At 47.3% G+C, this 18,452-nt stretch overlaps 1 protein-coding gene across 1 annotated transcript in view; it reads right to left on the bottom strand.

Annotated features, from left to right (window-relative positions):
* Positions 1-18,103, bottom strand: part of JCAD (junctional cadherin 5 associated) — a 66,082-nt gene extending 47,979 nt beyond the window's left edge. Inside the window, exon 1 of the mRNA XM_087777683.1 lies at positions 17,972-18,103. The gene's annotated coding sequence lies outside the window, so the exon portion shown is untranslated. The remainder of the gene's footprint in view (positions 1-17,971) is intronic.
* Between the last annotated feature and the right edge of the window lie 349 nt (positions 18,104-18,452).

Below are 18,452 nucleotides of genomic sequence, written 5' to 3'. Positions count from 1 at the left end.
TTTGAGTAGCCAGGTCTGAGTAAAAAAAGAAATCAAATAGAGGGATGTGGAAAAATCTCTTTATGCCTATAAAAGGATCACTTCAAAACCACAGCATTTTGTATAGGAACCTTTTCCCTTAAATAGAAGAAACAGTCACCGGGTGCATTCCATCAGTGTAAAAAATGGGGGTTAGAGGAGAGCCGCCGTGTCCAGTGGCAGTTTCCTCTCCTTCCGTCTCCCCTTTCCTCCCCCAGCCACATGTGTACCTTGTCTTAGCCCCAGAAACTGTGCTTGTAGGAAGCATGAAAACAGTATAATTGCAATATATATATTTATACACATAGAGATAATCAAACCTGAATATATACATATGCTGTGCAGTTAAAGAGGAACTGCACGGTGGTATTTTTCTGCATTCTTCAGGAAACACCTTTCTGTCCTATTTTTCCACCGAAATAAACAAAACTTGGCAGTGAATTTTGCTGGGTGGCTAAAACCCCAGCGCAGGCTCCTACTGCAGGCTCACACCTGCAGCCTCCTCCTGCCCACCACCGGACAGAAGGCAGGGGAATAAAACCCAGAGCTCGTCAGCAGCCCTTCATACGAGGGCAGTGGGCCAAATCCTGCCACGCAAAACCCTGCTGACATCATGGGGATTAGACGGGCTGCTAATCAGGACAGCGGGATTTGTGTCAATCCTTTACTTAGGATGCAATGCTGAGTCTCCCAGTGGTCAGCGTGGGGTGGCTGGGGCTGCGAAGGGACTTGGTCTCCCTGGGGGTGAGCAGCCGTGGGGGTGGCACCGGGCTTTGGAGTGCCCTGTGTGTGCTCCGGGGTGCCCTGTGTGTGCTGCCGTGGGGAGGAACAGGAACGCGGGACCTGCTTTCCCGGGGCACGAGACACCGGTCCTGCTACTGCCCGTTCAGCTCGGGGTTCCCAGGCCCTCAGAGGACAGGAGTGTGGAGAAGATTTCTGTGACTTTGGGGTTCAGTGGCCCCTTTGCAGCAGGTTTGTCTGAGGGTGGGATGGGAAAAGGAGTCAAAAGGTTTCCATCTTCAAACTGGAGACAGGCTCAGTTGAGACTGAAACCTTTCCTGGGCTGTTTAGAAACCAGGGTGATGTTTTTAGTACTTTATAAGAGGAGCCTCATGTGTTCACATTAATATGATGAAAATGTCATGCAGAAGGGTCCCCAGGGAATCAGGCTGGCTCCAGTCCATCCCTCCACCCCATGCCTAGGTCAGTCCTTACAGATGTCTGGATAACCTGTTCTTAAAAATCTCTAATAACAGAACCTCCACAGTCTCCCGAGACAAAGTATTTCAGCGTTTTACTACCCTTACTATTAGGAACATTTCTTAAATCTGTCTTAAATCTTTCTTAACTCCCTCCCAGCCAGACCAGTACACACCCTCATTGAAATTTTAGCACATGGCTGCTATCTACAGCAGAGACAGAGTGCAGTTTATTTACTTTTTTTTGCTCAGCCCTTATGTGCCTGAAAGCCATTATTACTCCCTTCAGACATCTGTTTAATCAAACCCAGTTTCTTTAGCCTACCTTCCTGCTCATACCTGTATACACCTTTATTGAGGAATAGCATCCCCATCCGTAAAAAAATCTCTAGGTGAAATCTCACACTAACAGGGGGAGCTGAACAGAGGGAAGGGAGATGTCTTGCACTCTGTATTTCTATTTATATGTACTCCACAGTGGAGTTTGGGTTTGTTGGGTTTTTTTTGCAACAGTATGACATTATAGGGACCCAGTGAGCCTGTGACTGATCACAACCTGCAGGTCCTCGGAGCCAACCAGCAGCCCAGGCAGTCAGCCCCAGCCTGGCTCAGGGACACTGGGGAGAGGTGTGCATTCATCCCTCCCAAACTGCATCTTAGGGCTTTTCAATCCTTATCTCCAGCTAGTCATTCCTGCAACCTACAGCCAGTGCAACACCCACCGTAGCTGCAACAAACACATTGCTCTATTTTTCCATTGCCCAAGCTGCCAATGAAAATGTTGGTTAGTTTTGTAGACTAGTTAGCTTTGTAGACCCCAATTGTGGGGTCCCACAGGGCCACGCATAGCCTGGCACAGACAGGGCTTCAAACAGGGCAGGGGCTCTGCTGTGGCAAGGTAAAACATGTGAGGGGCTGGGAAGCACGGGTTAGGAGCAAGGTGCCTCCCTTTCGGTGCATGCAGCTCAGTTCTGCTACTGTAATAAATATTAGCAACCTCACAGTGGTAAGAGCTGTGCATATGGCTGGCCACCTCCAGAACGGCTATGTTTCTACTTCATGGACCCTTGCACCTTTTGCCAAGTCCTACCCTCTGCAGAAGGCACAGGCCTTGTGCTGCACATGCACAAGTTTCTAGTAAAGTTGTTAGTGCAATTAGAAAAGGATAAAAAGTACCTCTGATGCAATTGCTCAATCTCCTTTTCAGAGAGCAACACATCATAGAGCTGGAGACACACTGCTGGAGAAAGCGCGCTCCATGTACTGGTCTAGCGAACACCTCCTGAACATTTTTTAATGTGACCTGGCAGCAGACCAGGGTAAATGGCATGTTCTTTTTCCAGTGCTTTGGCCCCAAGTGTGTATTTCAGAGGCTTAAAAGAACAGTCAGTCAATTAAATGTGATAAACAAGGCCATTTGTCACCAGCATTTTAGCTTTTCTTTTAAAGTATAAAACGAGATAATGAGCAGGGCTTGAAGAAATCCTTTGTGGTGTTGGGAGCCAAGGGCACATGATATACAGAACGGATTTTCTGCCTCTCCCATCATGAGAATGCGATCTGACAATACTCCCCCTCGTGACACAGAAATCAGAGACAATGTTAAGAGGGAAAAAAAAATCATTAATGGATGAAAAACCAGTGACATGTTGCAATGAAGATAAGAAAAAAATGCACTTAGTTAAAAGCAAATCTAACCCCATTGCAAACTTCCCATTGTAGGTGCTGGTCAATAGGAACGCTGACACAGAGACAGCTGCACAGTACCTTTAGCTTACAAAAAAGCCTCAAGTAGCATAGTTACCAACACATCACCTACTCGGAAAGAAGCCAGCAGGGTATGCATCCAGGGGCAGGCAGTGGCTGATGAAAAAGATGGATCACTCCTTCCCCCAGCATGGGAGAGGGGACATGGCTGTGATGGGCTATGTGGGCTGCGGGGCTCGCTCTGCACAGCATGGGAGTCCTGGGGCTCTGGGGCTCCAGGTGGTGGGAGGATATTCCTCCTGTAATGTCCATGGGTACACACAGCACACTGACAGCTATGGAGGCAATGCAGTACAGGTATGTAGCCCATAAGAGTGGTGGCACTTAGGTGGTGTCCACCTTAGTGTGGGCTGGTATCCATGGCTGGAGGCTAGAACTGGATCTGGATCCAGAGCTGGTGTGTTTCCAGCTCTCTTTTGAAAAATAGCACCTTTCTTTCTGGCAGGTTCCCTGAGTATGTTTCCTTCTGTGTGTTGTCCTTTTCTACCATGTGTGTCTAGGAATTAGGAAACATTTACTCCAATGTGTGAAATCTCTCCGCACCTGTGGGACATGAACATATTGACTGTATTGACTGCATTTCACATTGGCCTGTGCGCCACTGGGTCAATGTTACTTCCGTACCCTTTTCCCATCTCCCCTCTGCATCTACCCACTTGTGCTACCACAGTAAGAAATTAGTGGGGTTTTTTTAAACTTGTTTTCTCAATCAGTCATCAGTTTATGCTGAATACATTGAAGCAGGAGTGCCATTAAGTATGGCTGTGCACAAACACGAACAGATATTTAAGGAGATGAGAACCACTGACAGTTTGTCTCTACAACCTATGTCTTATTTATGTCTGTACTGTGCTGTCTTGGCAGCATTTGATTTAGTCTTGGGATGAAAATCCTGCCTTCTTGCAAACATAGACAGCCTCACACATGCCTCTGATATTAAATAAGTAATACACACAGTGCACGGAAACATATATTTTAGGAAAACTACCCAGATGCTCCAGCAACAGGAGGTATTGAAGTAACTCAAAAAAGAAAGAATTAAAATCTTATTAAAGGAATTGCATGAAAGGAGGTCCCAGTCAGGTGCCAAATGAGTAAACACCAAACACGCAGTTGAGCCAATGACTCAGCATCAGGTTAGCCTCAAGTCAATGAGTTTTCAGCTGATAACGAACTTTGTGCATGGCCTTCGATGGGGCTCTGCATGGAGGACTGCCCTCCTCAGCACCCCAGCGACCCAACCGCAGCAGCGTGCAGCCAGCTGCACCCACGCCAAGGTTTCCAACACTCACGGTGGCTACCACATTAGTGAGGTCTGTGCTCGAGGGGATTTTTCAGATGAGGTTTCAAACAACAGGACCAGATCCTGTGCTGCATAAAACTGCTGGTAAGAGTGGTCTGTCTGCCCTCCCCTGGAAGCAGGCTTAGCCCCAGCCCATGGGTTGCCCCGGCTATGGCTTGCTGAAAGGGTGGTATAGTCCTGCCGAAGCCCTTGGTGGGCTGCCCATTTCCTCTCCTTCCGACTTGCTTCCAAAACAAATTCCTGTTAAAAAGGCTCAGGCCCTTTCAACTCCGCATTCCTGCCTGTAACACGATCCCTTTTCAAAAGGAGCTGAACTGGTACAACTCAGTGAACTCAAAAGGAAAAAGATCCCAAATAATTGTTGGAAATGATTGGAAAGAAATATCTCATAAAACAACATCCTAAACCGAACAGAGCGCTGAATGTTTCAGAAGCAGTTAGCTGTAACATGGTGTGTTTTCAAAAGCACAGTGACTTACCACGGGTGGGCAATGGAGGTGTGGGAGTCGATGCCAACGCCTTTCCCTTCCTCATGTGCAAAGCCCGTGGGACTGCTGCCTGCACCGCGGTTGTGTAAAGGTGCTACCACCATCCGTTTCACCAACAGTGTGAGAGGCCCACCACTGCGGTCTCTAGCTATGACTAAAAGAGTGAATGCTCCATCCTTCCTGCAGCAGAGATTTGCTGGCATCCACCTCATTTGTCTGGGTTGAGTGAGGAGGACGTGGAGAAGGAGGAGGAGGCTCTGACTCCCAAAAGTTCAAATTTACAGCTTCGGGAAGATAGATAGTTTCTTTGCAAACATTTTCTATGGTTTTCTTCCTCCTGTTATCGCTGCAGAAAGTTAAGCATCTTTAAAACTGCATTAGTCTCCCTTAGGGAGGCTTGTTTTCAAATCCCTTCTCAACCCAATTTGGAGCAGGGACATCAAAGGCAACACAAATCTGGTCCCCTGTTAACTTGGATCCATTTGGAGCTGGTCTGGGTAGTTGGAGCTTGCTATGGTGTTCAGTGTCTTTCGAAATATTTACTTATCTGACTGACAGGAGAGTTATTTAATAAGTTATGATGTCTGCAGTTTTGTGTAAACAATTTACAGTGCCATGATTGATGCTGGGCGCTGTTTGGAGAGAGGCAAGACTGATGATTGTATATACTGGGCTTTGGTTTGGAGAGTTCGGCCCCAGGACTGGGCAGTATTATACCTAATAAATAACAACGGTTAATCATTTGGACTCACGCTGTTTCAGTGCTCATAGAGCCACAAAAACATGGCTGAATTAAACCAATGCTTCTTTGAGCAGACCTTGGCCACGCAAACATCAGGGACCTCTGCAGGGGTGCCTGGTAGAGCAGTCACAGTGCCCGGCTCTGCTCTTGCCCCATGCCTATGCTGTCCACAGCCCTCCAGCGCTTACTGGGCAGAAGGAAACGTCTAGTTTTTTGGGTAGCACAGCCAGCACAGATGTGGGTCATTGCACTTCAAGCCCCTTCTCCAAATCTAGGAAGGAGGAGGTTAGGAAGTGAGTCACACCATGTCCAGGAGGCAGCTCCAGCCCCTGCAAGAGTACAGTGAATCGAGTGGGCTTGCTTCGTCTGGTACAGCTTCAGGTCATGGTACATGGGGGGGTTTCCTCAGTCTTGCATTTTTCAGTGCCTTACCTCAGGTCACCAGGGGCTTCCAGGAGAAGATGGGATTTCTGATGCAGTGTTTTGGGTCACATCACCAAAGTCCTATTTCTGGGTGAATACCTTCCATTACAGGTGTGCAGGATCATGAGAAAAGCCTATTCCTTGGTGGAAGAGGTGTTCATACCTCCAGTGGAGCAACACAGGAGTGTGATTGCTGTGGCTCATGGGTGCATGCAGCCCAGCTGGTGAGCCATAGCTACTGTAGATAAGCACAAGCCCCCATGAGACACCAGAGCAGAAAAGAGAGGGCGTGGCTAATGTCAAACTGAGAGGAAGTCGGAGGTTTTGGTTCAGTTCAAACTGGAAAGAAGTCATTTCAGTTCTGAACCATCAAAATGTTTTGTTTCTGGAATTAAGTGACCTGGACATGTCTGAAACAACGTTTTCAGGACCATGCAGCTCCTTCAAATTTTCTGCAATTTGACTTTCTGACCTGATTGTGTACAAAGACAAGGGTATAACTCTCAGAAGTTCCCATGAAATGGAAATGCTGGGCCCAGTGCAGCCATGTGCAATGCAAGAGCTATGCAAGAGCTACCGCTGAAAGGCAAAAGCTTGGAAGGAGAGGAAGAGCGAGCCCTTTCTTGCTACCAAGCGGCTGTTCAGATTGACTAGTACAGGCAAGAAATTAAAAAAAAAAAAAAAAGATTTAAGAACTTTATTCTGGAAATACTCTTTCAGACACATTCACTGTCAAAAGTCTACACCAGATGCTGTGAATAAAGAATGGAAGGAAATTAAAAGGAGGGAATTGACCCTAACACTGACACAAGATGACTGGGTGGATGCAAGCTGGATAAAGGCTCCACATACCCACACAGAGAAAAATGTGCTTCCTCTGAACAGAGCAAAGTAATGAAGTATTGATTTGAAATTATTGAACTGTGATACTACATCCCTATTGCTGACGATGGTCTTGTCTGATGGAGAGAAAAGCACAAGGAGGCCTTTCCAGTTCAGACTGGAAAAAGGAAAAGGATGTCTGAGGCAGACTTTCCACATATTGTATTCACCATGGGAGGAAAGTAATACTCAATGCCCTCCTGATGTTCACAACTGTTTCTGCAATCATCTTCAGCCACCAGAAAAGGCTAATTGATCCCCCAGCTTCACCAATAGCATTCGCTTTCAAAAGGATATATCTTGTTATTGAGTCTGTTGAAATTTGCACTCAGAACAAGAAGGCTCTTGAGCAAAATGCAGCCTGCCTCTTCCTCCCAAGGGACTCTCCAGAGATATATTGCACTTAGCAAAGCAAGTGAAGGTTTCAGGGGGACCTGAGGGACAGCAGGCTGATGGCACCACTCTCGGTCTCCATGGAAATATGCCTTGGTGTAATTAATGATAAAGAACTGGGACAAGAATAAAAATGATTCAGAGAAGCTCTGGTACTTCTCCCCTGTTTAGCTCCTGTGATTAAACCCACACAGAGCCTAGAACAGGTTGATGAGCCTCAATTATAGCTAAGGAACAGCATAATGAATTATCTATCTATCTCCTTTGCACGCACTTTAGCTGGTGAGTAATCCAATTTCTACCCAAACCCATGTTGACTATGGAGATTTTGCCAATATCTGATTCATCAAGATGCTGGAAGAATGTGGAATTAGAAATGCAAAAGAAGGACTGTAGCTCTCCACCACTTAAACACTGATAATTTCGGGCAAACTTTTTAACAGATGACATTAATACAACCAATACTTTGGTGAAAGTCCACCTTTAGCTAAAATTAAATACAAACAAATGGCCTGCTAAGGGAAGAGTTTGAATCCTCTCTTTTATGTACAATATAAAAATCTTTTTACTTTGGATGGTGAGCCCTTCTTAGATTTGCGGACTTCAACTGAACAGTACAAAGTGTGTTTTATGTGTCTTGAAGGTCTCTTGCTCAGAAAATGGCCAGAACTGCAGGTTCTGATGTTATGATTTAAATACTATTGAAAGGTATCAGCAGCCTCAGCTTCACCCCCGTGGCTGGCAAGAGCCACAGAGGGTTGGCATCCCTGCCTTGCCAGCCTCAGCCATTGTGTGTGGGTACCAGTAGGAAGAGACGGCTCTCAGAGCAGCTTTCCTGCCTCTGAAAGGAGTCTGTTCCTGGAAGTTACAGGGTTGTTGGGTTCCTGGGACAAACAATATGACTGCTGAAACTCTGCCCTGCAACTGGGAGCTGCTGGCACGATTTGAGGGCTGGGTCTGTAAGCCCGGTGGAGCAGGCATTGGCTTTCTGAGCTGCAGGATCTGCAGCCCCAGCAGAAGGAGGTGCTGGCCCACAGCATGGCAGTGTGGCAGGAAAGCAGTTCAAATAAATTAAAAAAAAAAAAGGTTGGGGTCTTTTATGAAAGACAATCTTGTACAGTAATTTATAAAGAGCTCAAGGGATGTTATTGTTTAAATAAGTATTTAAGGGAGATTCCTCTCAGTTTAAACACAGGGAGCTGTAGCATGTGAAAAGCAGCAGCATTTGATTACATATATGCAAGAGGCCAAAGCAAACCGTTATGAACAAAGGCGGCGGTGGAAGAGAAAGCAATTTCATTTGATTCTGTTTCTCCGAGATAGGTGATTGATTGACAACACCATTTCTGCCTAGTGCCAAAGTGCAGCAGGGGTACAAACCCTGGCAGTCCCAGCAGTGGATGAGCTGTGCAAGAAAGCCATTCTGCAAGCCCCGTTGGCATTTTTGTCTGATGAGATGGCTGGGGATAGAAGTAAGTGCAGGGTTTAGCTCTGCAGGTGATACCCTGCCTGGTGGTTAGCGACCCGACATGCGGCAGCAGGACTGTGTGCCCGAGGAGAAGGGGACAAAGGTGGGTATGGCTGATCATGCATGACCCATCATGTGTGTTGGCCGGTCTTTGACAGACACACAATCACAGCCTTGATACTAGAGGGCTGCACATTGCAACACGGGTTCACTTCAAAACCCTGCGTGGTTTGGTTGAGGCTCAGGGATGGCAACTTGGGTAGGAGTTTGCTGTGCTCTGTGGCTACAGTGCTGGAGTCACCTTGTGCACTGAGCTCGGCACAGCCAAAGCTCAACGCCATGCGGTGTCAGAGGTTTGATACAAGGAGGTGCTTTCTGCCCTGTAGGCAGAAAATGCCAAGGGCATAAATACCCAACCGGTAGTAGCAGAAAAGAAAAGAAAACAAGAGAAATTCACTGCTGAGGGACAAGACATCTAAATAAAAGTAAAAACATGCTAAAAGTTTGTAAGCAGTTAAAAAACCGTCAGTGAGTCTGAGGTTATTAGGAACCTGTGTACATCATAAGTCTCATACACAGATTTGGACTATGGGATTCACAAGGATGTTATAAATTAATTGATAGAAAAGAACTTAGGGGAACTCACGACACTTGCCTCAGGGTGGGAAACCTGAATTTATGTCTGAGTAGGGGTTTCCCAAATGGTCTTCACCAGTGCAAAAGGCTGAAATGCTCATCTACCTTACCCTGTGCTAGTTTCCTTTTGAAAAAGGTCAAGACTTTGTCTTATCAGAAATGAGTTTTTCCTTTCTGGTATAACTGGGTATTCACTCCCCTTCTGAATTTAAGTCACAAGCCAATAGAGCACCAAAAGAATCAGTTGTCCAAAATGTCCCTGAAACTGGAGGATTCTGTAAAGGTCATGCAGTCCAGGTGACACATATTTCATGGATGCATCTGAAGACATGGCAGATCCCCTGTATGAAGTAGGACATGATTTATATAGGAGAACACTGTTTGGATTATCAAGATGGTTGCTACAAGAGTACTCAGCCAGGGCTGTATCTTGGTAGGAGACAAAATCCGTGCACCTATTCATGAGCAAACTTCTTTGATGTTTCACCCTATACCACATCACTGGACAGCAGAATAACATGAAGTCAAATTTATATCTGGGGTGCAACTGCAGGAAGGTAGCAAGCTTCTCTCAGGGCTGGGATCAATCTGGTTCTCTCCAGCCACGGGATCTGGGGACCTCAATGTTCCTGTACAACCGCCTTCAGAAACCCAAGACCCTGGCACGGCTCAGGACAGAAGACCTGGCCCACACAATCTGTGGAGACACAGGGGTCTGCAGAATAGGTCAAAGCAGATCATTTGGAAAAAAAGCGTTAGTTTCTGAGACAAAATAGTTCATGATTCATGACTATTTGGGAACAAATGAGAAACAGGAATTACACAAAAGCCCCATTTTGTTCATTGAGGAACCGTGGAATTAATTGCATGTACTTCAGTTTCCAGCAAAGGCTAAGTCCCAAGGCACAGTGTTGTGATTGTTGAACTAGTCATGTCACACATACTGGTTTAATTCAGACCAAAACTGTAGGAAGAGCATGATGGGATATAGCCAGTAGCTAGCTGGGAATAGAGGTGGGATAGGAGCAGGATCTGAGTCTCAAGTATGTCAAGCAATTCATCAGGCAATGAAGGTTTTGGGTTAGCACTCATGAGGTGACCTCGCTCTTTCCCTGGGCTGTGTGCAGTGAAAGAAGCTGGCTGGACCAGCCAGGGTTGCAGATTAGGAGGCGGCAGCTCTTCCAGAGCTGTGCAAAAAACCTTAGGCACAGACCTGACTGCTTCATTCATAATGTTGCTTCCCACTTGTAATCATCACATCAAAGTTGTAACAGCAACAGCTTCCCGGAGTTATTTCTATTGTGACAACTTCCACATGAACATCTCCCATAAACATCTCCAGTCCTTTGACTGTCAGTCTCCACTCCACCCATCTGCTCTCATCCAGCATCAAAGTTTAGGACACTGTTTGCCACAGTGTCCAGACAAGCACTTTCTCATTTTCTTCCATAACACTTGGAGCAGAAGCCTGTAAGCATCCACCACTCCTTTTCCTTTTCTATTTCAGTTCTCCTGCAAATCCCTGCTTAAAACTCCTTCTTGTGGCATCCTTGACAAAGGTAAGGCTGTCGGTTTGCAGCAAGCACTGCCTGCCACTCTGGCCAACACCGTCTCACAGCTTCTTAGAACTCCTTCATCTCTCAGTAGCTGTCTGTAGGCAGCTCTGGTCTTCTCATACTGTCAACTCCTGTTCTCCTGGTCTTTGTTTCTACACCATCTCGCACAGCTGAGGCCTGGTGTGTGTGTGTGTGTGTGGCTCCCAGGAGCTGAGGAAGATGATGAAACTCCACTGCCTGGCTTTGTGGAAGGTTAGACTGTACAGGATGCTCCATAACCCATAGCCATAAAAGAAATGAAGGAAACCACCTCTCCCTGCCACTCCAGCAGGGGCGGAAACAAGCAGACTGCAGCTCCCTACCTTTCAATGTGGAAATCATGTCAAGTGGCAAAATGGAAACACTGAGATTTCACCATCTGTCTGCAAATGCTGCATATGTATTGCATATAAAAATAGGCTATAAGAATACTGTTAAGACTGAAAAACCCATGAGGCAAGAGATGCCAAAATTAGGCCTCCCTTGTGCTATGTGTTATGATACACTTGTTAATTAGATGATCACACAGTGTTTTGCCAGAGGTCTCAGCCTTATCCCATGGTACAGGATGGACTGTCTTCACTGGAGAAGATGTTATACAGAATTTTGGTTTTTTTCCTCAGTGTTCAGTGTGGTCCTAGGCTTTATTTGCTACCCAAGTCCTCCTCTGAATAAAAACTACTGATTTTCCCAACACTGGTAAAATTTCAGTGACATACCTCCCTATACTATCTGGGTGCTTCACAAGTGTCTCTGCGCTCTGGTACCTCTGTCATGGGTGTGGTGGTGCTTTAGCCACTTGAACAAAATGGAAACAGAGGGAAGAAAGCATGCCAGCAACCAGCTTGATCGCATCAGGCACCAGTTTATCAGGGGTCTGGCTTGGTTGCCCATGCCAGCCATCCCCAGTGGTAGGGATATCTATATCCACAGTAGTGGGCCTTCCCTGCAGCAAGACCCATGCCCACATCCGACCTTGCAGGCTTCGCAGGTCTCACAGCTCAGTGCTTCAAGGTCATGAGCTGAGACCAAGGGGTGACCAACAGACATAGCTGGGGCTGGAGCTGGGGCTGTGCAAGTGTTCAGCACCAGGTGGCACTGGACATGCTCAAGGCAGAGCTCCCATCAACTCCCATCCCAGGAGCAGACATTCAGTACCAGCGTCTTATGGCATGTGCAGACATGGGGGCACACCCCACAGCTACTGACTGCAAACTGGGGAAAGCCTCAGCAAGACCTGGCACAAAGAATCATAGAATCATAGAATTGTTTAGGTTGGAAAAGACCTTTAAAATCATCAAGTCCAACCGTTAACCCAGCACTGCCAAATCCACCACTAAACCATGCCCCTAAGCACCACATCAACACATCTTTTGAATACCCCCAGGGATGGGGACTCAACCACTTCCCTGGACAGCCTGTTCCAATGCCTGACGACCCTTTTGATGAAGAAGTTTTTCCTAATATCCAACCTAAACCTCCCCTGATGCAATTTGAGGCCGTTTCCTCTCATCCTATCACTTGATACTTGGGAGAAGAGACCAACCCCCACCTTGCTATGACCTCCTTTCAGGTAGTTGCAGAGAGCAATAAGGTCTCCCCTCAGCCTCCTTTTCTCCAGGCTAAACAACCCCAGCTCCCTCGGCTGTTCCTTATAAGACTTGTGCTCTAGACCCTTCACCAGCTTCGTTGCCCTTCTTTGGACATGCTCCAGCACCTCAGTGTCCTTCTTGTAGTGAGGGGCCCAAAACTGAACACAGTACTCACGGTGCGGCCTCACCACTGCCGAGTACAAGGGGACAATCACTTCCCTGCTCCTGCTGGCCACACTATTTCTGATACAAGCCAGGATGCTATTGGCCTTCTTGGCCACCTGAGCACACTGCTGGCTCATATTCAGCCAGCTGTTGACCAACACCTCCAGGTCCTTTCCCTCCAGGCAGCTGTCCAGCCACTCTTCCCATGCCTGTAGCATTGCATGGGGTTGTTGTGACCCAAGTGCAGGACCCAGCACTGAGCCTTGTTTAACTTCATACAATTGGCCCCGGCCCATCAATCCAGCCTGTCCAGATCCCTCTGTAGGGCCTTCCTACCCTCCAGCAGATCAACACTCCTACCCAACTTGGTGTTGTCTGCAAACTTACTGAAGGTGCACTCAATCCCCTCATCCAGATCATTGATAAAGATATTAAAGAGAACTGGCCCCAGTACTGAGCCCTAGGGAACACCACTTGTGACCAGCCGCCAGCTGGATTTAACTCCATTCACCACAACTCTTTGGGCCCAGCCATCCAGCCAGTTTTTTACCCAGTGAAGAGTATGCCTGTTCAAGACATGAGCAGACAGTTTGTCCAGGAGAATGCTGTGGGAAATGGTGTCAAAGGTTTTACTAAAGTCCAGGTAAACAACATCCACAGCCTTTCCCTCATCCACTAAGTGGGTCACCTTGTCATAGAAGGAGATCAGGTTGGTCAAGCAGGACCTGCCTTCCATAAACCCATGCTGACTGGGGCTGATCCCCTGGTTGTCCCGTATGTGCTGTGTGATGGCACTCAGGATGATCTGCTCCATAACCTTCCCCAGGACCGAGGTCAGACTGACAGGCCTGTAGTTCCCCAGATCCTCCTTCTGGCCCTTCTTGTAGATGGGCATCACGTTTGCTAACCTCCAGTTGACTGGGACCTCCCTGGTTAGCCAGGGCTGCTGATAAATGATGGAAAGTGGCTTGGTGAGCACTTCTGCCAGCTCCTTGAGTACCCTTGGGTGAATCCCATCCGATCCTATAGACTTGTGTGTGTCAACATGGTGTAGGAGGTTGTTAAGCATTTCCCCTTGGACTATGGTCCAGTCCCTGTCTTCCAGCTCAGGGGGCTGGGTACCCCGAGAACAACTGGTCTTACTATTAAAGACTGAGGCAAAGAAGGCATTAAGTACCTCAGCCTTCTCCTCATCCTTTGTCACTATGTTTCCCCCCACATCCAATAAAGGACGGAGATTCTCCTTAGCCCTCCTTTTGTTGTTAATGTATTTATAGAAACACTTTTTGTTGTCTTTTATGGCAGTAGCCAGATTAAGTTCTAGTTGGGCTTTGGCCCTTCTAATTTTCTCCCTGCATAACCTCACGACATCCTTGTAGTCCTCCTGACTTGCCTGCCCCTTCTTCCAAAGGTTGTAAACGCTCCTTTTTTTCCTGAGTTCCAGCCAGAGCTCTCTGTTCAGGCCAGCCAGTCTTCTGCCCCACCGGCTCGCCTTTCAGCACATGGGGACGACCTGCTCCTGTGCCTTGAAAATTTCCTTCTTGAAGAATGTCCAGCCTTCCCAGACTCCTTTGCTCTTCAGAACTGCCTCCCAAGGGACTCTGTCAACCAGGCTCCTAAACAGCCCAATGTCTGCCCTCTGGAAGTCCAAAGTAGCAGTTCTGCTGACCCCCCTTCTTACTTCTCCAAGAATCAGAAACTCTATCATTTCATGATCGCTATGGCCAAGATGTCCTCCAGCCATCACATCACCCACAAAACCTTCTCTGTTCACAAATAACAGGTCCAGCAGGACGCCTTCCCCAATTGGCTCTCTCACCAGCTGCGTCAGGAAGTTATCATCCACACACTCCAGGAGCCTCCTAGACTGTTTCCTCTCCACTGTATTGTATTTCCAGCAGGCATCTGGTAAGTTGAAGTCCCCCACGAGAACAAGGGCTAGCAATTGTGAGCCTTCTACCAGCTGCTTATAGAATATTTTGTCTGCCTCTTCATCCTGGTTGCGTGGTCAATAACAGACTCCCACCATGATATCTGCCTTGTTGGCCTTCTCCTTGATTCTTACCCATAAACACTCAACCCTATCATCACCATCATTAAGCTTTAGATAATCAAAACACTCCCTAACATACAGGGCTACCTCACCACCTCTCCTTCCTTGCCTATCCCTTCTGAAGAGTTTATAGCTATCCATTGCAGCACTCCAGCTGTGCGAGTCATCCCACCATGTTTCCGTGATGGCAACTATATCATAGTTTTCCTGCTGCACAATGGCTTCCAGCTCCTCCTATTTGTTGCCCTGCAGGGGAGAGCAGGACTGAAGCCAGTTGTGCAAGGCAGCACTCATATTCCCAAAAAGGGACCATGGATGGGGCAGCTCAGGTTTCATGTCAGGCTCTGGCATGTCCAGACTCTCCCTATGGCTCACACCTTGACACACACCTCCCTGCCCCACTCCTGAGCCCCCTGAGCCCCTGACTCCCCGCTTGTACCATGTACTCCCCATCCCAGTCCCATGCCATCCTTCAGCTTTAGCATCCCAGTGCCAGACCTTCCCTTAGCCCTGCATCCCCAGTGACCCTGGCTGCCTCCTGGCTGTGCGGGGAAGGTGCCAAAAGAAGAGCATTGTTCCCCGCCTGCCTTTCCATTTCCCAACCACTCTGCCCTGAGCAGCATTACGGGGAGAGCCCAGCTTCATCCTGCTCCTAGAGCTGGGGTTGGCTCTTGGGCTGCAGAGAGGGGACACAGGTAGCTCAGTCCCTGCAGGGCTGTGAGGAAATGTAGGAGCAGCAGGAACTTGGTAGCACCGACTGAGTGCACAGGAGCATTGGGGTCGGCACTGGGAGCTGCCGGGATGCTGGGCTGAGCTCGCTCATGTGGGAAGGAATCTCAGAGGATTTTGACTACTTGGCCCTAGCACGTCCCTAATAAGTTGCTATTTTTTCCCTTCAAAGGCTATCACTAAGCCAAACTGGAGGAGATTTACAAAGTAAAAAAAAAAAAAAAAAAAATTGCAGTCCTAACACAAAGCTGCCAAATTTCAGATCTCTACTCCAAAGTGCAGAAGGATAAGAACTATCCAAGGAAAGGATCACCAGGTTCCCCCCTCCTGTTTCTCCCTTTCTTTTTTTTCCAGTTGGACAACAATGCCTTTTTCCCTACACTCATTCTTGGAAATGGCTGGACAGTTTTGGCTGAAATTTTCCAGAAAAGAACTTAGCCCAAGGCAGACAATCAGGTTGGAAGAACTCAGTTGAAACAGTTCAAGTCTGTCAAAGTTATAAGCAACTGTGAATGCAGTCTTATGGCAGAACACATATGAGTAACCTTAATCATAGAAGCTGCATGCAATCCCACCTTTGACACATTCAAAGTTATAATAGCTGATGATGCTGTTCCATTCAGGTGCATCTTATCACGATTCAGATATGTCACCAGTAAAAAAGCTTTAACTCAGTCATCCCACTGAGCCTTCCCACACCTCTTCCTACTTGAACAGTTTTTCCCATCTAACAACTGGTTGTATAAAAAAACACAGTTCCCTCGCCTCCAGTATTTGCATTTGAGCTTCAGCTTCTTGGATAGAGGCAGCTGATGCTAAAATGGGATTGCTCTCTGAACTAATGTATTCAAAATTAATAAAAGAAATAAAGCAACACACTCCTCTGGCAGGTTCCCATGCATATTTTCCATAAAAGTTCATTTTTCCACAAGAACAAATTGTGAGTATGTGGGGGATTTGCACTCAATCTTGATACGGAGCTTAGAATTCTTGGCACTGCTTGGGACGTTAAAATGACATCAGCTCCACTTTCTATATTGAAATTTTATAGTTGCTGCCTGACCGCATTTCTTTGTTCTGTGCATATTCTCTCTCCTCCGAGCTGCCTCTCTGCCACAGCATGCTGTACATGAGTGTCATGAAAAGCTGTGTGTTTGTATCGCTTATAGCCCTGCTTGCCCCTCCCTGCGCCGGGCACCCAAGTGATAAAGCTGCATTTCTGCCTCCAGGACAAAGCAGCATTGTTTTTGGCTCAAGGGATGAGGGCACCTTTGCCAGCCAAGAGGCTTCCCTGCAATGTGGCAGCTCTGTGCTGCGAGGGACCTGGCGTGCCAAGCAGGGTCCTCCTCTTTTCTCCGGAGGGGCAGAGGAGTGGAATGCGTGCTGCCGGGGTGACACGGCTGTGGGACAGCGGGGACCAGGGGAGGCCAGTTACTGCAGCAGGACACTGTGAAACCATCCTGTCTCGCTCGGGGAAGGGAAGGGGGAGTGGAAAGAAGGGGAAGAGGAAAGGGAGCATCTCTGGGTGGGAGACAAGGGTTTCTCCAGCACTGGCAAGGTAGCACTTGGAGCAGCGTTTGTTCAATGCTGCCTTGATGGAGGGAGAGTATACGTGCCCCCCAATACACACACACACTGCCCCACGCCTCGGGGCAGGGAGGGGCAGCATTTTTTAAAATGAAGCAAAAATCTGAGTAACGGTGTTTCTGCACTATCCAGCAGCATGACCTGCTGTATTTGAACACCACGGTGCAGGAGGACTGATTTGGTACTCGGAATTCCCCGTGAATCACAGCATGGGGAGAAGCGAGAAGTGTCAGGGGTGGGAGAGTTAACAGGCTCCGGCACTGGGAGTACAGTTCCATGGGCATTAGCACAGACATCACGCTTGTTTCCTGGATTTCAAATAAAATAAGGATTCAAGGAAAAGATGATGCTTTCCTACATCCCCTGTGACTTGTAAAGCAATAAGGGCAAAGAAAGGCAGTTAATTATCTGGCACGCTGCATCCAAACATTTCTGAAAGCACCGCTCCGCCTTTACTGTAAGAGTCACACTGGAAGAGCATTAGCATATACTCTGTAAACAGACTCAGTGCCATCCTCCGGCACAGCCTCAGCCTCCCGCACAGGGATTACAGCAGCTGGACAAACCCAGGAGGGACCATACCTGACAGTCAACAAAATGCCAGTTTTCCTTTAGTCTGGCTTGATTGCAACAGTACCTGGATTTGTTATTTCCTACATTGCCTACATGCTCAGCCTCTCCAACGTGTGATGGAGAATCGCTGCTGCTTGCTTCTCTGTGCAAGATTATCATTTCATCACTCCACTGTCGTATGGAAATAGCCACAAGACCAGATTAAGAGTTAAAGATTGTGAAGCCATTTGCCAAACGCTTCTTGCTCTATAAGCAACAACATTTTTACAATTGCATTTGCAGCAGCATTTTTGCAATCACATTTATACGCTCCTTTATAAGCACATGCAACCATATACAGAATGCAGAAAATCTTTACCTTGCATGCCCAGAGGAGAGAGCCTGCTTTCCTCTCATGGATCAGAAGTAGGATGAAAAACAAACCCGAGAAAGACCCTTTAACAGACTCATCTGCTGAGAGTTGCCTAAATCCCAAGCCTGCTCCCGCTAGCAGCTCTAAGTTTGTGCTCTGAATAGAGGCTGTGTTATTTTAACCACAGGATTTCTAGTCATGGGGGAGGAGAGATGGATTAGGTACGTTTGCAATCTAATGCTTCACATTTACCTCAACTGAAACAAACTACTTTAAGCCTGATGTAAACAAGTACTGCTAAGATATAAATTTCAAGAGCCCACTAACCAATTATGCTTAAACTAACATGCTGAATAACTGTGGAAAATTCCAGAGGAATAAGATAACATACTCTTGTGTTCTTTCCTAAATAAAAGGCATGTGTGGAATTTCATGCTAGATACTATGACAAGTGAGGGGCAGCAGATGAACTGCGCGAACTAACCTA

Source organism: Nipponia nippon, unplaced genomic scaffold, assembly GCF_047370975.1.
Source record: "Nipponia nippon isolate SJK-2023a ecotype South Korea unplaced genomic scaffold, ASM4737097v1 scaffold_1, whole genome shotgun sequence".
NCBI lineage: Eukaryota > Metazoa > Chordata > Aves > Pelecaniformes > Threskiornithidae > Nipponia > Nipponia nippon.
The sequence above is the reverse complement of the archived record's forward strand: the minus strand, read 5'-3'. Positions and strand labels throughout refer to the sequence as shown.